This window comes from Muscardinus avellanarius (assembly GCF_963383645.1).
Source record: "Muscardinus avellanarius genome assembly, chromosome: 4".
Classification (NCBI taxonomy): Eukaryota; Metazoa; Chordata; class Mammalia; order Rodentia; family Gliridae; genus Muscardinus; species Muscardinus avellanarius.
In genome coordinates this window covers 25,736,666-25,759,456 of record NC_137789.1, presented here as the reverse complement: position 1 = coordinate 25,759,456, position 22,791 = coordinate 25,736,666, and positions in this window count along the sequence as shown.

Sequence of the window (22,791 nt, the reverse complement as noted above, 5' to 3'; positions counted from 1 at the left end):
TATTACTTGCTTTGTGCAGGGTCTCCGTAAGTTGCCGAGGCTCTAGCTAAATTGCACAGGCTAGCTTCAAATCTATGATTCTCTCGTCTCAGCTTCTAAAATACTGGCATGACAGGCGTGCAGCACCGCACCCTGCAAAACGTTTGGTATTTCAAGAGCTTCTTAAGAAGATGAGCAAAGAATCCAAATCCACATGTGGAATTAGATATTTCCTAGAAAGTAATTAGTAGTTATAAAATGATGAGGGGCCAGATAAAAATTCATTCAGTGCGAAAGACTTAGATATTTAGTGCTCACGTGAGTGTATGATGCTCATGTGTGCTGTGCCTGTAATGAGATTTTATTAAACACCAACCTGTAACAAACTTCATTGTGACTCACCATTTTCTATGGAGCGTGTTTCTGCGTGTGTCTATTTCATATTTACCCGTAAATATAGCACTTCTTAAAACAAGGCTATTTGGTAACAACGAATGGGGTGGTAGAGACATAGGAGATCTGGTGCCTGAATATTATGCCAAATTATGAAAAATCAGTTAATCAAGTAAAATGCTTGCATTATTCTGACTTTCTAATGTATATACATATCACAATTAATCTGTGGAATATTATTTACAAAAAATAAAACTGAAGGGAAAAGGCTGAAAATAGCTTTATTGTACAATAGTCCAGATAAAATTGCAGAATATTAGACATAAAAGAGTCCTTAAAGTTTCTCTCACTTGACTGCTCCTTCTTAAGTTAAACACTAAAATCAGTAAGTAAAGTAGTAATGGTATTCATTATAGCAAAAATAATTATAATTGTGGAACACTTATTTTAAGTCAGACACTATGTCAAATGTTATATCAATAAACATTGTCTCCTTTACTCTCAAAAAGGTCTCCGTAATAGCTTCTAATATTATTATTATTGTTATTATTTTATTTTTAGAGATGAAAAAAATGAGGCACAGTGAGATGTCACTTGTCCAAGATCACATGGCTGGTGAGTGGCAGAGCTAGGATTTAAATTCACCTAGTTTCACCCCAAAGATAATCCAATATATTTCCCATTGTATGTTATGTATAGTGATGGGCATGTGTATCACTAAGTTAGAAATAATTATCTTTTCACACGCTATGCCAATTACAAGGGCAGCATTTACCATGCAGATATTTTTTTAGAAGAAACTTTTTCTAAAATGAGGAGATGTAATTATTGCCAGTGCTCTTGAGCATAATCGAGTATTTCATTGTCTTTGATGAGTCTTCCTTGATTCCTACATTCTGGCCAAAATAACAAAAATCATAAAACTCACATGCTCCAAAGCATGTGGCCTGCGATGGAGATTTCTCTAAGTTCTATCATTCTGAACCTGGCTAATACTGGATTCTCTTAACAGCTCTTAATAGGTAAGTATTGTGAAACATATTGCAAGATCCTGGTAAAATCTGAGCAGGATCATGTCACACATCTCTATTCAAAGTCCTCCATTAGCTCTACACAACATCCTGCATTATATCCACGCCTACACTGAATTCAGGAGGAGTCACCCCCACTCCCCCTTTGCCAGTCAGCTGGTTTCCTCTTACTCTCATCTTTTATCACTCTACTGAAACCACTTACATCCTTAATATTCTTTATTTTTATTTCATGGTATGTATGTAATATATATTATTTTGCTTCTGGGAATTGAAGCCAGGGATATTCTATCTCCGAGCTATACAGCCAGCCCTATTTATTTATTTGTTTGTTTGTTTGTTTATTTATTGATTTATTTTTGTTTTGAAACAGGGTCTCACTAGGTTGCTGATAGTCTCCCTACGTTGCCAAGGCTGGTCTTGAACCTGCCACCCCCATCTTAGCCTCCCAAGTACTTGGCTTACAGGCATGTGCCACTACATCTGCCTGAATAATCTTTAAATATAAAGACATATTCCCTCCTCCCAACTTTGTCTCCCTGTTATTTTCTTATGCCTGAAACACTCTTCCCACAAATACCTCAAGACACACTCTCTCTCTCATTTTGTCCAAGTATTTATTTAAAACCAACTCCTCAGGGAGTCCTTCCCTTATTATTTAACAAAGATTTACTGACCACCTATGATGTGCACAGTATTGGAATAAAGCAAGAAATTCAAGACCAACAAGAACCCTTCTTTCATAGAGCTAAAATCCTAAAATCCTAAATCCCACTTTATGTTTTCTATCTTCCTTCTCTATTTTTTAAAATTTGTCTTTGGTGTTTGTTACTCTATATTACACATTTTGCTTATTTATCTGATTTATTTGTCTCTCTTACTAAATTATAAGGTTCATAAGTGCAGGATTTTTTTTTGTCTGTTTGGTTCACTGATGCATTTATAATAGTACCTAGTATATAAATAGAAGCTCAATTAATATTTGTTGAATTAATTGTAGTTCCTTGTTCTGAATTATTTTAAGCAAGAACACTACACTCCAAATGAGATCAATTATGATGTCATTAACACAAATATACCTCTCAGTCCACCTACTTGGAAATTTTTATTTTACCACTCAACTTTTTTTTTTCTTGGCTGCTGGGATAATAGGGATTTTAATTTTATTTATAAAGCATCTCAATCCAATTCATATCACCATCTGCTGAGCTTTCCTCAGCTTTCCAGAACAAGTTAGTGCTCAGCTAGCTGCCAGATGAATCTCATTAATTGATTGGTTAAGTTTATTATTTAACAAAGATTTACTGAACACCTATTATGTGTACAGTATTGGAATAAAAGCAAGAAATTCAAGACAGCAAGAACCCTTTTTTCATAGAGGTAAAATCTTATAGCTAAAATCCATTGAAAGCAATAAGTAAAGCATGAAGGGATGTAGGGCTATTATAATACGTAGGTAAGAGTTTAGAGTGGCAGTGTTGGAGGAAGCAGAAAAGTGAGAAATTTTGAGAGATAATTTGCTTGCAGAACTGATGGATTCTGGACTGTATGTGAGAAATAAAAGAAAAGAATACCTCGAGAATGTCTTCCACTGTGCTGCTTTGAGAAAATTAGGTGATGATGGAGCCATTTAGTAGGATGGTAGAAGAATAGATGTAGTAGGGCAAATGTGATATTCAAGAGGAGATGTGCAGATAGACAAGTCTGGAACTCACAGTAAAGAGCAACTTGAATATATACATGATTTATCAGCATACTCATTGCACTTCAAACTGTGGACATGCATCATATCATTTACGGAGAGATTACAGAAAAGATGGTCAATTAAAGCAAAGATTTCTTCTCAACTAGCAAGGGAGATTGTGTGTTGGGGGGGGGGACGTGAAGGAAGAAAACCAGTACAGGGGAGCAGCATCAATTCAAGAAGTAAAATATTCCAGGAAAGAGCAACAGGTAAGAGGTTGCATTACATGAATTAGATTTCTTGGCATTGGGTACGGTAGAATCACAATATGGTCCTGTGGATGAAGAGCACAGAAACCATAACAGGGTCAGGGAACCAAAGGTGAGGAAGTGAGAATGATGAACATAGACAACTCTTTTAGGGCGTTTGTCAGTTAAGGAACCCAGAGGCTTAGAGATCCCTGAAAGTGTGGGTGAAAGCATGACTTTTTTTTTTTTTAAAGATGGAAGGTGCGTGAGCATGTCTGCTTATAGAAGCAAGAGAGCCTATGAAAGGAAGAGACTGATGAAGCAGACGAGAGAAGACATAATGTGAGAAGCTAGTGACATATGGTATTCGCAGCTCAGATAGAGGAGCGTGCATTTGCTCCTTGACATCAAGGAAAAGACAAAGGTGCAGGTAAGAGTGGATTGGGGATACAGGCTTGGGTGGGAGGAATCAGAGGACCACAAGTATATCAGGCAGAATTATCAGTTACAAGCTGACTGGCTGATTAAGAAGAAAATAAATCCATAACACATATACCTGGTAGCTCAGTCAGTGGAAGAGCTGGGAGACCCACTCAAAACTTAGCTTTCACAAACAGCACCCCCCAAACTGTCTTCAGAACTAGACTGATAACAAAACCACCACCGGAACCATTAAGCTCACAAAGTGACATTTGCCCTTTTGGCCCCAGAGGCTTACCCATGAAGCCTCACCCATCACGGTTCCTGCCACAAAGAAAGAAGGAATATTCTCCTTTTCATTTACAGTAACAGTCCCTTATTAGATTCTAGAGCTGGCATATTTGATGGTGGAGACTGTGCCCTAATTCAAAGGATGCTGAGAAAGCACATATCTTGCATGATTAGCTTCTGCAAGGGGAGGCTTTTATTTACTCTCTGTATGGATGCATAAAATGAGGATTGGGTTCAGACATTAGGCAAAAAAAAAAAAAAAGTATTCCAAAGAAGGGCAAACTATATTAGTTTAAAAATCTTAGCAACCAAATGTTTTCAAACCTAGAGCAATAGAACATGAAAGTTACCTATCTTTGGGACCAGTTATAATGACATAACAAGTAAAGCATATGTTCAGACATTGCAGTGCTTGACACTGAAGATATTTCTTTAAAAAAAATCATTTCAAATTTTTTAAATGATCCAAAAAGAATGCTCATGATCAACAGTACTTTTATCCAGGTGTCCTATGCTCACTTATAGCTCATAGGAGACATAATTTTTCAATTATTGTATTGTTTTGAAATTTATTTATTTATTTATTTATTTATTTATTTATTTATTTATGGTACTGGTGATGGAACCCTAAGGGTCCTCTACCTCTGGGATATATCCCCAGATCTATTTTATTTTTTATTTGGAAACAGTATTTCACTAAGTTGCTGAGAGCCTCATTAAGTTGTTGAGGCTGGCTTCATACCTGCAATACTCCTGTCTCAGCCTCCCAAGTACTGGGATTATAAGCATGCACCACCATGCCCAGCCATGCTTTTGAATTATTTAAACATGTCAATTTAAAAAAGAATTCATCACTCTAGGAAAATTCAAAAAATAATTAATAATAAACTAAAAATGTGAAATTGTACTAATGCATTTCTGCTAATAGAGATATAAATATATAATTTCACATCAGCGATATGTTAGCCATGTTAATCTCTAAATTTCTTTTAATAATTGGATACATTATGGATATTTTTATGTCATATGCAGCATCGTTATTATTAATGCACATTTAGTGTATCCATCTCTTACATTTTAGAATATTCTTAATTTTTCATAAGTGTAAACTTTTCTATCATGACCATAATTAAATGTAGAGCTTTTCCCATGTGTGGTTATCTTCTTAGGGCAAATTCATAGAAGGGAGATCACTAGGATACAGGGTATATTCATCCTACACTCTGATTCATATTGCCCAAATCATCTCCAGAAATAAAATACTGATTATATCTTTACCAGCATAGCATGAAAGTGTCCATGGGAACCAGAACTATTTTGAAGAGACTTGAAGAAATAGGCAGTGCTATATAATTTCAGACCTTCTGAAGAAGCTAACCTTGATCCACCGATTGCTAGTGATCTATAATCAAGTTGACATTTACTATTCCTCTCAGGTTTTTCTCTCCTTAGGTATGACAGCCAGTGTAGGAATGTTAGTAGCATAAAAAAAAGCAGACAACCAGTAGCTTTGGACTTTCTTGTGATGTTAAGTTTTACGATCAAAGTTCATTAGTTTCCCAAGTGACCAAACTTTTTAGAATCTAGTTAGGACAGGGAGCATCTAGCCTAGTTTCCTCATTTCACTGCTAAGGAGACAGGAGATGGAAACCCAGAAATATTTAGTAACATTCTCAAATTCACACAGCTAAGTAGTTAAGAATAATAAGATAACTAAATTCTAGTGCCTATAATGTTTTCCTCAGCCATTTCTAGATGAGATTATTTAGTATCCACTTAAACCATTTTTAGTATACTAAGTATTTAGTAAAATAGGTTGGCTCAGGATTTGACTTTTAAGTCATATCTCATATCTCTACTTCCAATATTTGACAGCTATCTCTTAAAAGTTGGCAAATTAAAAGCAGAATATGAATGAACATGAGTGCCTTTCCTGACAACTTTTCCTAAAACTCTTAAAAATCAAATAAATTTAAACATGCAGTGGAAATATGTGACTAAACCTTTGACAACTATTTCTATAGGTAAAAATGCAGGATGTCTTGTGATTTGGCCTTTTGTACAACCAATGATAAATTCTAAGGAAGGAAGATGAATGTTGGGAATCCAGCCCGACAGCTGGCGGGGTTTGGCGAGATGATGAGTACTGACGACTCGAACACAAACCCACGAGCCGGGAGTCAAGTCAAGCAAGATCTCCTTTATTTCTCTCCAAGCCATCCTTTATATAGTACCAAGCCACGAGGGGAATTTCCATATACTTTATATAGTACCAAGCCATGAGGGGAATTTATTCCATTCTGGAATAAAGATCACTAGCAGGTAGTTCACGGCCAATCCCAGGCCAGTACATGAGCCATTCATGTGTGCGGGAAGCTCCTTTAAAGGTAGAAAGGGAAAAACCGCTCAGTCTCCCCACCCATAATGAATGGGGAAACCACGCCTTCCTAGCTTCCTCCAGGCTCCATCTTTGCCCCTTTTTTGCTGAATCACTTTACTTAAAGTTTTGCCTTAGGCCGTAGGCTGCTCAGGCCGAATCTCCTTAGGCACTGTATAGACACACCCCATCAGATGAATTTCTTTGTTCTTATTGGTGAATGTTCTTTGACCAATTCTTCATCAGTATACTGTTCCCTAATGCCAAATCATGGTGCCTAAACCAGCTCAAATACCACCCTGTCCTATGCTAGTGAAAAACAGAGTGATTTGCAAGGCTACAATGTGTGATCTGATAATAAAAGACTTCATTTTCACATAGGGCATCAGGTCACTTCTGAATAAAGATCAAATGAATATTTTTTCTTTTGGGTGGAAATCTTAATTTAGAAGATTCCACTTATATATTGTTTATTATTAAAAACATAGTAGTTTTTCTGGGTGTGGTGGCGCACGCTTGTAATCCCCGCGTTTGGGAGGCGGAGACAGGAGGATCGCGCAGGTTCAAAGCCAGCCGCGCTGGCTTAAGAGACCCTGTTTCCAAATATAAAAAAAAGTATAAAATAGGTCTGGGAGTGTAGCCCAGAGGTAGAAGGGTTTCCAAGCACCTCCCCTACCCCCCCCCAAAAAAAAACATAGTAGTTTTGATCGTCTAGGGACTTAGATTCTCAACCCCTCATAATCGTTTTGGTCAAGAATTATAAGGCATTCACTCTTTATATGCAAAGTCACTTCAAAAACCATGTATTCACTTTTGAAAAAAATTGCTAGCCAAATACCATCAGTGTTTATAGCGAATCATTAACATTAACTTGGATATGGTTTCTTTTCTTCAAATCAGCAGATCAAATACTCCCCACATTCCCTCTCACATAATTTTGGGCTATTGCTTACCCAGGATGGTCTATGCGTCTGGCTCATCAATCCAGATTCCACAAATCCAGATTCTGTGGGGCTGACAGGGCTGTGTATTCAACGACAAGGCATATTTGTTAAAGAAAGTCTCTCAGTCGCCGAGCTCAAAGCCACATATTCATCTTTGGCACATCCTTGCATGAGTCCCATACGGGCCGCGAGTCCTTGGGTCTTAGTAATGTTTTTTCTTTGTCATGTCATGTAGTTCCACCACTTTTCCTCCCCCACTGCCATTTCTCCTTAGTAAGATGTCTTATCTAATGCCTAATAGGTTTGCTTTGTATTCTTCTTTGTCTAACATGGATGCATATGTTAACATAAATATATAATATATATATATATATATATATATATATATATATATTTTTTTTTTTTTTTGCAGTACTTGGAATGGAACCCAGGGGCATTATAACTCTGAGATAACCCCCAGCCCTATTTTTTATTTTTTTATTTTGAAACAGGGCCTCATTAAATAGCCGAGGCTGTCAGTAAACCATGATCCTCTTGTCTCAGACTCTCAAATGCTGGGATTACAAGTGTGTGCTATCACGCCCAGCTTAACATAAATATATTTTTAATTCTTTACTATATTTGTTACCCTTTGTGTAAACTTTCAATAAGTCCACAATGCCTAACTTGGAAATGATGCACCTTGGTATGGCCACTACATTCATAGCACTGCCCAGCTATCACTTAAAAGATTTTTTTCCAGTGATCATGTTCCTTAACAATTTTAGAATATCCAGGATAAATAAATTTGTCAAATAATTAATAAATCAGATGTGACATATGATACTTGCTCTCCTAAGCATTCAGAACAAAACTTTAAGGACCTAGATTCAACAATTGCCCAAATCTCTCCCCAGCAATCTTTCTAGCCCCTATTTTTTTTTCTTTTATACTATTTTTGGTGCTTTATAGTCTCACATCATAATGTAGTTCATAGTTGTAGTGACATAAATGCACTCAGCACTTGGTAAGTTTTCCCCCAGCTCCCTCCCTGCCTCTACCTCATACAAGGTATTGAGGTATTGGTGTTCTTACATAGATACATAATGTCAATGAAAGTGATTCCTTCATTGATTCTCCCTCCCCTCTTCCCTTGGACCACTTTCCTGATGGCACTGGAGTTTTTCCTCCATTATCTGAGGTCCCTCTGGTCTCCTGATTACTCCCTAGCTTCTACCTCTTTTTCTTTTTCTTTTTTTTTTTCGGGTCTGGGGATAGAACCCAGGGGCATTTGACCTCTGAGCTACACCCCCTGCCCTATTTTTTATTCTTTATTTCGAAACCGGGTCTCACTGAGTTGCAGAGGGCCTCACTAAGTAGCTGAGGCTGTCCGCGAACCGCAATCCCCCGGTCTCAGCCTCCCGAATGCTGGAATTACAAGCGTGCGCCACCACGCCCGGCTTCTACTTCTTTTTCTAGAAACTCCTCATGGGATTTTTATTCCAATTATAGAGTCCAGAAAAATACTTCCTCTTTTGCACTCCTATGACTCTTTTCACAATATTCCTTCTAGTTTAAAATATCATGCTTACTCCTTTCTAGTCCCGATTTTGGAAAAGTCCCATTTTATTATTACCACATTTATAGTCCAGGCCAACACATTGTAACAGACTCCCTGTCTAACTCTACAGTCCTCTTGGTCCATGTGACTCATTTGCTAATTAACCACATAAGACCCTTGACATTTCTGGCTATTTAATCTTATTTAATGGTCTTGAATGTTTAAGTGGGTTGTAGGTTCCTAGCTCATATTTTTCCTCCATGCCTTACAGTAGCATGATAGCACATGAATAGAAGACAAGGTTCTCAGTGATTTTTCTTTTTTCTTTTTTTTCTTTTTATTTTATTTTTAACAAATTTTTATTGATCATAAATAGTATACATTTAAACTATATTTTGTGCCCTCTTCCCCCCGCCCCCGTTTTCCCTTCCCCCCTCCCACCAATGGTTGTCCAGGTTAACCATGTCTTATTCATAATTTTACACATGTTCAGATGTAGACCCTCAATCAAGATCAGCCTTCCTCCTCTCCTATCTTTCCGTTCAAACTTTGCTGGTATTTCCCCTCCATTATCTGGAGTCCCACTGGTATCCTCTGTGTTTCCTAGTTTGGGCATATTAGAGGAAACATGTGTATCTTCTCCTTCTGTGCTTGGCTGATCTCACTTAACATAATGTTCTCCAGGGCTTTCCATCTTCTTGCAAATGATGTAATTTTGTTCTTCTTTATGGCTGAATAGAATTCCATTGTGTGTATTTCCCACAGTTTTGCTATCCATTCATCTGTTGATGGAGATCTGGGTTGGTTCCATATTTTGGCTATTACAAATTGTGCTGCTATGAACATAGGTATGCATATGTTGCTGTCTTTCTCTGAATTCAACCCCTTTGGAAAGATACCCAGGAGTGATTTTTCATTCATTCTCAGGAGACAAGAAATTGTAAAGGTAAATATCAGTAACAGAAGACAAAAGTGTCATAGAGGAATATACAGAGTAAGGATGTTATTGATATAACTAAAGCTAAAGCAGTGCATTCTTACATGTTGTGACCAAAGAGTGAGGTCACCATGCTATAGATAATCTGACCTTTGGAAAAAGAAATCCTTTTAGAGTTCATAAGCAGGAGTATGATATATATTATAACAGAGAGATAAATTACACTAAGTCTTCTTTCCTTTGGAGCTGTATTATCCAACTAACTGCCTGTGCTCTGTTTAGTTTTAGAAAGCCAAATGAGATCATCCATATTCAGGCTTGTTCAACTCTACTCTCAAGTAGCAATCAAACAGCTGTCTTCAGTTGCAACTTCGTGACTCATAATACATTCTTCCCCAAATGCCCTTGTACATCTTGTAGACCATATCATCATCATCATAATAATAGTAACACTTAAGCATGGTGTATAGTCTTTTTCATCTTCAAAGCTTTTTTAAATTCTATAATGCGCTGAAAACGTGACAAGTTGAAAAGGTATGGAGAGTGTTTTTTATTGTTCTAGGAAAAGGATGCTGAAAGCTGCATCCCTGGTTACGGTGTGAAAAGCCCTGAAAGGGTCTACAAGCCAACAGTATGCACACACAATGAAGCATCGAAGTTGGAAATCATCATGCTGGCATGACTTTTCCCTTTTAATGTCAATAGGATAGGCATCTTAGCCATTAAAGATGTACCAACAATAATGTGATTCTTTTCTAAAGTTTCATAGTACTATGTTTATTAAGTATCTTGGTAAACTTCATCTTCTTAAAAGTGGATATTTTGCTAGTTGTTTAGAAAAATCTCTGTGCAATTTTGCACGCTCATCTTTTGGGAATAATTATATTCAAGCCAAATTTTTAATTACAGTTGCATTATTATTCTTACGAGCTACTGGATTCCCTTACAGGGTAATCTGTTTTCAATCTCTTCTTTCTGTAACTTGAGTGACACATTTTTCTTCTCCAATATATCCTTGGATCTTCCTCATCATTTTAGTTGTTCTTGGCTTTCATTTTGAAAACTCAAAATTGCCTCAAATTTCTTTAGATCCCAGAGGAGGAAAAAAGACAGAGATTATTGCTTCCTTTTGGATTTTGGTATTTTTCTCTGTGAACCAACTATTTACCATTAATTTCTTTCTTTTCTTTTCTTTTCTTTTTTTTTTTTTTTTTGGTGGTACTGGGGGTGGAACACAGGAGCTTTCTACATCCGGACTACACTCCCAGACCTATTTTATATTTTATTTGGAAACAGGGTCTCCCTAAGTTGCTGAGAGCCTCACTAAGTAGCTGAGGCTGGCTTCTAACCTGCACAATCCTCCTCTCTCAGCCTCTGAAGTACTGGGATTTTAAGTGTGTGCCGCCAGCATGCCCAGCCTACCATTAATTTCTGTCGTCTACTACCCTGCTCAATTTTCTGTCAAGAAAGTTACAGTTTGATTATTATTATTATTATTGTGTGTGTGTGTGTGTGTGTGTGTGTGTGTGTGTGTGTGAGAGAGAGAGAGAGAGAGAGAGAGAGAGAGAGAGAGAGAGAGAGAGAGAGAGAGAGAGAGGGGCTGGGGATTGAATTCAGGAGCATTCTACCTTTGAAATATACCCCCAGTCTTATTTCTCTATTTTATTATTTATTTATTTATTTATTTATTTATTTATTTATTTATTTATTTTGCGGTACTGAGTGTGGAACCCAGGGGCATTCTATCTCTGAGCTACACCCCCTGCCCTATGTTTTATTCTTTATTTTGAAACAGGGTCTCACTATGTTGTGGAGAGTTTCACTAAGTAGCTGAGGCTGTCCGAGAACTGTGATTCTCCAGTCTCAGCCTCTGGAATGCTGGCAATTACAAGAGTGCGCAACCACGCCCAGCGGGGCCTCATTAAGTTGCTGAGGCTGGCCACAAACCTGCAATCCTCCTGTCTCAGCCTCCCAAATCCTAGGATTACAATCATGTGCCACCATGCCCAATTTATCACTGTCTTTACTGGTCATATTAAAAGAGTTACACCTCTTTCCTTTATTGAAACTAACATGTAAAAGGGACCATTGCAATATAACATTTTCATGGGCCACTGGGTCCCCTGAATTCAGGTAGACAGTGAGGATTGCAGAGGCCAGGTGACAGTCTAGGGGAAGGAATCTATGCCACATTGACTTCAGCCCTGCTGCTGTGGCCCAAACACTCCTCTACACCTGACTTCCTCCTCATTCCCTTATTCCTTTACACTGGGGCCCCGGGATATGGGGCCAAAACACATCTCCTTCCCATGAGCCATTCTGTGTTTATACAGGAATTTGGAAACACATTTTCTCACTACAGATCATTCCTGACCCTTTTAAACACCCTCAGCAACCTTAATCTGGGTCATGACCCAAGGAAGGGAACCAATGATCTATGACAATTCCTAAGTAACTTTCAGGTTCATCACAGATGATGGACGTTTCAACTATTTTCTACAGATACTCTTGCTTTCTAAGTGCTTGAGTTAGATGATTATTTCTGTAACCATTTCCAGTTCTTTATACATGTTCACATTTTAATATGTTTCTTAGAGTTGACAATTTCATACAATGTTGATACCCATTGCAAACAGCATATTTATATACACATGTATATGTATATATATGTATATGTGTATGTATATATGTATATATATATACACATATACATACTGTTTCAAAATAAAGAATAAAACATAGACCCTGTTTCAAAATAAAGAATAAAACATAGGGCAGGGGGTGTAGCTCAGAGGTAGAATGCCCCTGGATTCCACACTCAGTACTGCAAAATAAATAAATAAATATTCCATTCTCTAATTTTAAGAAGCTAAAGGAAAATTAGTTTTCAGTCTTCCTAAAATATACTTGTATTTAAAAATATACTATAGCTTAGCTTTTTATTTTAAAACTTGGGTCTTTTTTTCTATATCATTTTCTTTGCTGGTTAACTAGTTCAGCAAGTGTTATTTGGGGAGGAAAATTAATGCTTTACTGGAATATGAATGTATTACCTTATTTTTATCTCATCTAGAAATCTTTTGAGCAATGCTATATTTTCCAAGAACTAATTTGCTCTTACGTTATTATGTCATTTTCTAAGTTTAGATTGTAAGTCTATTTTTTTCTGTTCATATCAATTGACTATTTTAAAGAGTGATATCTGTAGTAATTCTTCTCATTTTGGAAATACCACACACCATGAAATTCTTTACAGTGTTGGATACTGGATTCAAGAGAAATACCTAACATAATGGCTAAAAGCATATATTAATATTTTTCTTCTATAGTTTTTATAGGCCCAGGGGTTGAAGTAGATGGGTAGACTATGATTTAACCCTTTACAAGTCTGAATCCCCCTTGCAATAAGATGTATATACTTGAGGTTTTCTGTACTACATTATTATTTTTAAATCAACTACTTATAGTAACTTTTGCATACACTATAATCCTCCTATGAGCACTCCATTATTATGATTAAGTTACCTCTATGCAACTTTAGTAAGCATTGATTTTATATAATGAATATGTAAAGTCACGTTAGCTAAATCTCTTATATTTTTCATATGTTCAAACATATTTTTTGATGTTATCAGTTCACAGTCAAGTTTATTAAATATGTATGTATTTATGGTATAGTGAGCGAGATTGGAAACACACAAAAGAATTGCTTTCTCTTTATGAAAGAAAACCTTCACATCTTTCTAACCAGTAAAGTTAATTTTCTCCATGTTTTTCACTATTTCCAATGAAATGTGCAAGGTACTAGCATTTTTCAAAAGAGTGCTTTAATTTAGAAACTTTCCATTTTTGTACACAGTTCATTGATTTGAATATGGATTTTAAAGATTTCTTCTTTAACAAATTTTCTAAATTTGGGGGTCCACAAATTTTATAGCTATGCCACTTGACATCATATCTTATGACATAGGCTGCCTTTCAGTAGCTCATGGAAACTAAGAATAAATGGCTATGTTTTTCATTTTATCAGAGGCTATGGATATAGTCAGGAGCTGTGGGTATGAGTCTTTTTTGGTTGTGCGCCTATACTTTCTCAGTAATATTTATTTATTTTTTTTGCAAACAGGCTTGGGTCATCAACCAATTGCTCATTTCTGAGTCTTGCCATCTATATTTAACTAAATCAGTAAAATGGAAATGATGCTGAGCTTGTGTAAGTATACTATCTAAACATGTTTCTTTTAGCCGGGCGTGGTGGCGCACGCTTGTAATCCCCGCGCTTGGGAGACAGAGACAGGAGGTTCATTCAGGTTCGAACCCAGCCGCGCGTGCTGGCTTAGGAGACCCTGTTTCAAAAAAAAAAAAAATAGGTCTGGGAGTGTAGCCTGGAGGTAGAAGGGCTTCCAGAAACCCCAGTACCACCAAAATAAATAAATAAATAAATAAATAAATAAACAAATAAATAAATAAATAAATAAATTTCTTTTATAACAACAAATCAAATAAAACCATTTTATATGCATAGATATATAGTCCTTATTATATATATTCCTTATTAAGATTATATAAATGTTGTTCCTATGCCAGAGAAGACTAAAGTAGAGCTTTTTCTGAGATATATTGTATGATGACATCTGAATGCATATCTTCATGGAAATGAAACTACTATATTTGCTATCCTTTCTCTAAATATTTAGAGACTGTTCAAGATGTTTCGTTTGTTCTTTTCCTTTTCCTTTTTTTTTTTTTTTGGTATCCAAAGAATACTAAGTGGCTGCTGGAAATACTCAGAATCAAATACTCAAAGAACTGAAAGGAACTTCAAAACTTGACCAATTGCCCAAGCAATGTAGAAATCTTTTGTTCTATTCAGTCTCTGCCTGAACACTCCCAGTGACAGGAAAATGATTGCTTCATAAGATAGGCAGCTTCATTTTTTGGTATTTCTAACTGAAAGGGACCTCTTCCCTGGTTTCCTGCAATATCCACCAATTGTTCCTGGCTACAGTCCCTGGACCTGCTCAAATCTTTCTATTCCTACTATGTGCTACTCCATATATCATTGAAGACAACACATCCATCTCTTTGTGTCATCTCCATCCCTCACTGTTTTGCCACTGTTGAATAGCCTTCATTATCCTGGGTCTTCTTTGGACAGGCTCCAGCTTAATAATATTATTCAAATGTTCATGCCCCTCAAATTGGAAACCAATGACCAGATGGGTTTCTGATCAGTTGTAGGTGTCATGGTAATACTGTTTTCTTTCACTTGAAATTAACAACCCCCCACAGGACTGTCACCATTTTATGATACTCTTCACAACACTGGTTAATATCTAGCATGTTGGCAATTAAAAACCACAAGTTCTTTTCACGTGGCCCTTGATATGTACTTTTCATTTATTCTGCACTAGTCAATAAATTCATCACCTAAAAATACCTTACTGCTTGCTGATCATGTTATGATGTCTGACAATCACTTTAATTAATAGTGATTTGTTAATGGCAATCAGAAATGAGGTTAATTTGGCAGTATTTGTTTTTAGGTTGCCCATGAACATTTCCAGTAATTACTGCCTCCCCCCATTTATGCACACACAATCTATTTGATGACATAATCTTGAATTTGAATGAGGGTTGACAAGTTAGCTAACATGAAGTTGATGCAATTTACTTTTTCCCCTTTTAGAGAACTGGGATATTTTCACATCTCCAGCCTTTTGGCGCCTCTCTCTCCTGTTGTCCATGATTTCTTAAAGATTACTGACAGTGGTTTCATCATCTCATCTGCAAGTTCTTTCAGCACATGGGATGTTATTCATAAGGAGACTTGAACTCATTTGAAGTGCTAGATACTTTCTGCTATCTCCTCATCTATTCTGGAATTCAATTTCTTCTTAACGATGTTTGTTCTAACCTTTCTGGTTCGAAGATCATGCTTCTTGATAGAAAAGATGGAAAAAAGAAGTGAATAGTTATGCTTCATTTTGTTTGACATTACAACATCTTTCTTAGACAGTGAATATAATGCTTGTTCATGTTCTAAAATCAAAGAATAATATTTATAAGAACAACAAAAGCCCATTTTTATTTTTAGCCTTTTTATCATTAATAATTAAAAGTCTTAATAATGCTAATTAACGTGTTAATTAGAGTTTCTTTCACTGTGGCAACTGGAGATTTCTTAAAGTAGAACTCTTTGAAAGGGCTAGCATATGGGATAAATCCATCATGAAAATTAAATTCCACATTGTTCCATCGAAGTGATATGAAGATCTCTAAAGATTGTATTCTTTTATTTAGAACCTTAAAGTTTGATAAGTTATTAAAAATCAGGAGATAAGTTTGTTTTCATATTGGGGAATAAAGCTTGATTCTACTTTAAGTCAAACTTTAGTAGTAAATACCATAGTGTGGCAAAATTAAATACAGAGTAGCATAATCATGTTTGTGATGCTAAACTTGTATGTTTGAAAGTTCATTTTCAAAACCTTCTGTAAAATAAGAAAAGTTGTGGCCTAAGCACTTTACAGATTTTTTAAATGGCTTATTAGAAATTATACAAAGACAGTATGGATACGTAATCCTGAGATAGATGGTGTCTGTCCCTCCAGTTTACTGATCTTGTAGTAAAAAAAAAATAAACAAATAAAAACAATGTTTTGAAGTCCTTAAAATACTTAGTAAACAGGCTACAGGACATTTGGGATTTTTGTTTTCAGTATTTGAGAGACAATATGTATTGATTGCTTAACATATGGTTAAATAGATTTATTTACACAGGCTTGCCTATACTAAATATATGTCAATATGTACACGTTTATGTAGATCTTCCCATTTAAAGGAAACATTAATTAGCAGTGATGCATACAAATAGGCACTTTCATTAACTTATTTTTTAACCATATATATAAAAACATTTTGAGTTGCACTATAAAAGTGCTAATGTTTCAGAGAAATGTGACTTTATTTTTACATATCAACATCTGCTAAAATGGTGCATTTTCAGGAAAAATAGTTGAGAAATTTAAATTTATTAAAGATAAATTAAAAAATGCATGCAAGCATGATAGTATGTCAAAAAGGAGCAATAAACATTGTTTTTTATGTTTAAGAATTTCTGTTAATATCTTTTAAGGGAAAATATATGCCAATTAAATAATATTTACTTGATAATTATTACTCTAAAATTGGAAATATATGCAAACATGGGATCACATTTCAAAATTAAAAGTTTGAAAGAACACTTTAAAAATCATCACAGTGTGACAAAATTAAATACCTAGTAGCATAATCAGCAGGAATAATTGTGATATGATATTTCTAAACATACAATGAAATATATTCTACAAAATGCAGGGGGGCAGATAACTTATGGAAAAGCTTATGCACACAGTGATGAATATCTTCCTGGGATGTATGTAAGGGGTTATCACCAGACACCAGGAAATACAAGTAAACATTCACCAACTGCCCATGGGATTTAAACCGGTGGCTTGCAAAGGCATTCTTCTGGATCAGGCTTAGTCCGAGTAGGTTGTCAGCGTGACTTATGTCACCCCTGCTCTTTTATTGCCTTTGCAATTCTACCTCTGTGTGGTTTTATTTACTTCTCTGCTTGCTTGCATAGTTTCTCCCTAATTGGTTAGGTTGCTGATGCTGCCATGGTAGTCTTTCATCTATTTTTTTTTTTTTTTGTCTCTGACAACTATGGTTGTCAGGAAGAAATTATTCTGGTATTAATTCACCTTTTGCAAACCTCTGCCTTTTGCTAACAAATCAGTGGGATGGGTCTAACCCTGGTGTAGATTAGTTTGACTGATTCTGTATCATAGTTACAAACTGTAGGCTAATTCTTTGCCAGCCTTCCAGGGTCTAATGCCATTAGACCAGGGTGAAATAGGAGAAGAGATGAATCATGTGCCTAGGACCGCAAAGCCTGTGTTTCTTGCAATTACCACTGTGTCCTCCTCAGTGCCTGGCACATAGTAGGTACACAAAAACATATATTGACTATTCAGTAAGCTGATTGGTCAGTAAAAATATTTTATAACTTGCCCTGTTAATCCATCCCTGTTTTCTGGGCGTGGTGGCACACACTTGTAATCCCAGTTTTTGGGAGGCTGAGACGGGAGGATCTGTGGACAGCCTCAGCTACTTAGTGAGACCTTGTTTTAAAATAAAGAATAAAAAAAAATAGGGCTGAGGGTGTAGCTCGGAAGGAGAATGCCCCTGGGTTCCATCCCCAGTATTGAAAAAAAAAAAATAATACATTCCTGTTCCACAAATTGAATAGAAATCATATTAACTATATGAACAATTTAACTGTTCCTATTCTTATTTTAAGTCTGCCTTTCTATCTCCTTTGTTATGTCCATTACTGTAAAAGACAGAGTTCTAGGACCAAAAAGGACCCTAGAAGCCATTTTATAGATGAGAAAATGGAAGTCTTCAATAATTCAGATCCACAATTAGAATGTAAAAAGCATTAAAGACCAAAGCAATATAACTATTCTAATGTTACTACTTTTATGTGAATTCATAGTGATGAATTAAATCAAGAACAATCTTTTCCCTCTTTGAATTTATATTCTATCTTTCCTACCAATGACCAGGATCTATGATGGATGCAATATAAACATACATCATATATATAATAATGTAGATTATATTTTATTGATCACCTAATTATTAAGCTGAAATTTTCCTTCAGGTCTCTAAACTCCTCATATTTATAATTTTTCTGAAGTACTACTATGTTGTCTCCCTAATAATTATAATTTCCCAAATAACTTCAAGGTGAGTGACTGCCATTTTAATTACACTTAACTTTCTGTAATTTTCATAGACATGGGAAAATATAAACTATTGAATCTGTCATATGGAAAGCACTTTTTATACAGAATTTAATTGAAATGACTATATATATAAAACCAATATATACATACATATATGTTTATGTGTATATAATCTCCTGAATTCAATAACTGCACAAGCATGATTATTCCCATTTTACAGATAAGCAAAATGAGAATAAGAAAAAAAAGCGTAGCTAGTCAATGATGAAAATGGATTTTGACCTCAGAGCTGCCTAACTCCAAAGCCCACAATCATGATCAGACTACTTACAGCTAATTCTGCATTGCCAACTAATCTCCCAGGGAATGAGCCTTTAGAGTATGACTTATTTTCTATGGGATCTTAAGGCTGTTGGTGCTATATTGCACCTGAATTTCTCAGGTGCTCATCTTAGGGAATTCCATCGAAAGATGCTAACAATTTATAATGCTAAAGAGAAATCTAAATGCTGGCTAAAACCATCAACACAGATTGCATTCTTGACTTGAACTCAGCCATGATTTCTATTTTACTTGTAGAAGTAATGTGAGCTATTTAGCAGGAGACTGTGAGTTTGAGCCTCCTTAAGAAATTAATATTCCTACTTTCGAACTAAAATGACTGCCAAATCCAGTAGACATAAATCTTTCTGGAACCCTGCTGCTTTGGAATTTGTTGAACACATTCTCCTGAAACATTCACTTCTCCAGGCTCTGTACATCCTGACGTCCTCTGTATCTCTGACTGCTCTTTCTTGGTTTCTGTCTCTTTTTGTTTTTCTCAGGAATTCTACATTTCCTTGCTTTTCTTAATCAGCATGTTCTCTTCTATGATCACGTCCCCTATCCTGCTTTTCACAATATGCTAATGACTTCCATGTCTTTATCTTTACCTTGACCTCTTCTGGGATCTGCAGATGTGTAAATCCAAACACGAGGTGGACATTTCCCCTTGAGTTTCTCAAGCTGACATTTTGCTTGTATTGAAATTATCATCCCCCATCTTCTTCCTTGTTATGTGTTCCTTAGTCTACATTTGCTGTGTAATGTGTTTGAGCTCAGATTCTCTTGTGTTTGGGTAAAATTTAGTCATTTCCACTTATGCCTATGATTTATTAGCGTGTTAACCTATTAGGAGGTCTGCATGACTTCGGCAATGCCTCACTCCTCCAAACCTTGGCCCCTCCTACTTAATCATTTTCAAAATCTAACCCATCATCTGGTCAATTTGGTCCAGATCAATACTTTTTGAACTTTCACGGGCACATGAATAACTAGGAGATTTCTGATTCCATAGGTTTGGGGTAGGGTATCATGTTGCTGTCTGCAGACCACACTTGAAGTCTCCTCATTAATCTTATTACCTCCAGTTTTACCCCCAATTTCAGCCTCCCTTTATGCTGATTCTGGAATGAGCTGGAAAATTAATCATGAATTTAAGCACCAGAGAAAACTCATGCATCTTCATACAGCTTTCTAGGTCCTCTAAAGGACTAAACCCTGCTAATCTCTCCGGATTCATTCCACAACATCTTGTATTTTAGTGCACCTGTAATACAAAACCCATTCTTTGTGTCCCTCCACCAGAAGGCATTCTCTGATCTGCAGCATCTTCCTCTTTGTTCTCCACACATTTCCTGTTAGCTTCCTTAAGAGGAAGGGCTGTGTCATGGTTACCTTTCTGGTCCCACGTGCCTAGAGTAGTGGTTGTGTATATTCAGTATTTGTTTGCTGAGTAAAACTGAAGATCTTCCATTTTTCCTCTTTACACTTTAAAAAGTGTGTCAGCCTCCTGAAGACAAACTATGAATATGTCATCATATTTATAGTGGAAAATTACAGAATAAGCTTGAAGCATTGGACCACTTTCAGAAACAGTGGCAGAAAATGATTCAAGACATTAATTAGAAACTTTCTTTGTAGCGCATTTGCTCGTGGACCTTTGATAAAATTTGCAATTTTTAAAATCATCTGACAATATAGAAAAGTATATCACATTACCCGACAGTAATATTGCCTTGATGAACAAATTTATAATCATAAATGCCATGTGTTATGAAAAGAGAAGACGTAAGACTACTGTACGAGGAAAGTATACTAGCTAATGACACAGAATGAATTTAGTAGGATTGAGATGTAAAGAAAACCCCAAATCTGAATTATAGTTTACAGCAATCTATGATATATCATAGTATTGCATCTTGTGAAAGTGGTATTAATTTTAAGCTATCTCATATGGTTTTTAATACGCAGACATCTTATTTGAAATGCATAATAAATTCAGCCCAAACACTCTGATGGCAGCTATAATTGCAGATGAGGTTAAAAAAAAAGTGGGTTTCATTCTTGCTGTGTTTAGAATACTTACTAAAATGTGCAGGTATGGAAGCCCTCCTGTTGGTAGATCGCCAGCTGTGCATTTTGCCCTCCTCCAACAACATACCAGGGAAAATTTGTGATTGATGACCTGTGGAAATATTAGAAGAAGGAAAAAAAAAACTACACTTGCTTCTCTACAGGCTGACCGAATTTTCTTATTTAAAAAACATAACTGCTTTAACCGCAAAGCTGTTTGCATGTAGGCAAATTCAGTTGGTTGTAAAGTCCCTTCTCCCTGAGAAAATGTAAAGGTAAATAACTTGGTTTAAGTACAAATGACCCTTATAAAATAACTGTGATGTCCAATTTTACTCCCATGTTAATGCATTTCTAGGCTTTTAGAAGCTGTTTCAACAAATGATCCTCTTAGCAGAAGTATTAAATGTGACACAAACACAAGCCAAAGCAGTTCTATTGCAGGGTAGTTTATTTTACTTTCTGACGTGCCTGTGTTGCTGCAGCTCCTCCATCTTCGCACAATATGAAAATACATTCGATAATTTGTTCTAACAAGTTCAGGATCTGGTTCCTCTAATTTTCCAGGTGAAACACCCTTCGATTCACCACACCTCTATCCTATGGAAGGGGTGATGGCTGCCCCCCCCCCCTTTGAGAGCTTCTCTAACTTAGAGCAAGCTTTGTTTTCCTTTTCCTTTTCTTCTGTAGATCGCACGTTTTCTTTGAAAGATCCTTACTGCTTTGTAGAATTCAAATAAGCTTGATTGACCCACTTTAAAATTTGACAAAGGAGACATGTTTTAATGACAGTCTCTTTAAAAATCAGTTGCTCAGGTGGAGTTTAGATTCTGAAACATGACGAGATGATAATATTGTTGAAGGACACTTAGCAGAGTGTTTATATTTGTTCTGGGCTCTTTGGAAGTTGCAAACAATGCTTCTTTCTACCCGAAAGACATGAAAATAAAGTTACTATTGAACGGGCATTGGCAAGGCTGGACTTACTGGAAAAGCATTCTCTGTGGAGCGTTGGAATGGCAAGTGGCAGGGAGAGGTTAAAGTGTCCGCACTGTGCTCGGACCACAAGCAAGTTCCTTCTAGAAATGGTCCCTTTCTGTGACATGTGAGCTAATTAACATTTGCCACTTCTCTTTGGTGGAGGAGAATGTAATTATAGCACATTTGCATATTTTATCCCAGAATATTTAGGAAGTATCATTATGAGATGTCATAGTCGACAAAAGTAAAGCAAAGAAGAAGGACAAAAGGGGTTCTTAGAAAATAATTCGCATGGAGGTTTATATCAGAAAATTTTAGCAACAGAAAAACTATCCTTAGCAATAAAATATTATCTGTAAGTCGCCCCTTTAAAATTACTTGTCTAAGAAATATCAAATCAACATCTTTAAAAAAGTTGAGTTAGGAACCTTCAAAGGTTTTTTTGTTTTTGTTTTTTGTTTTGTTCTGTAGAAGGGCTAAAATTAAACCCAACTCAACTCAAAATGATTTCATCTGTGGAAGAACACAAAGAACAAAAATACTTTTCTAGAACTATGGAACAGTGTGGAGAAGCATAAAAGATAAAATGAAGGTTGGATATTTTTTAGGCTCTTTCTCTTAAAATGACAGAACAATCAAAATTAAAGTGCATACAATTTAATTAAAATATTTCTAACATTTCAACTATTTTCTTTCTAAAGAAAGTAACTTAGTTGTAAAGCAAAATGTACAGCATTGCCTGCCGGAAGAGGCCTCAGCATACCCAGTTTTCTG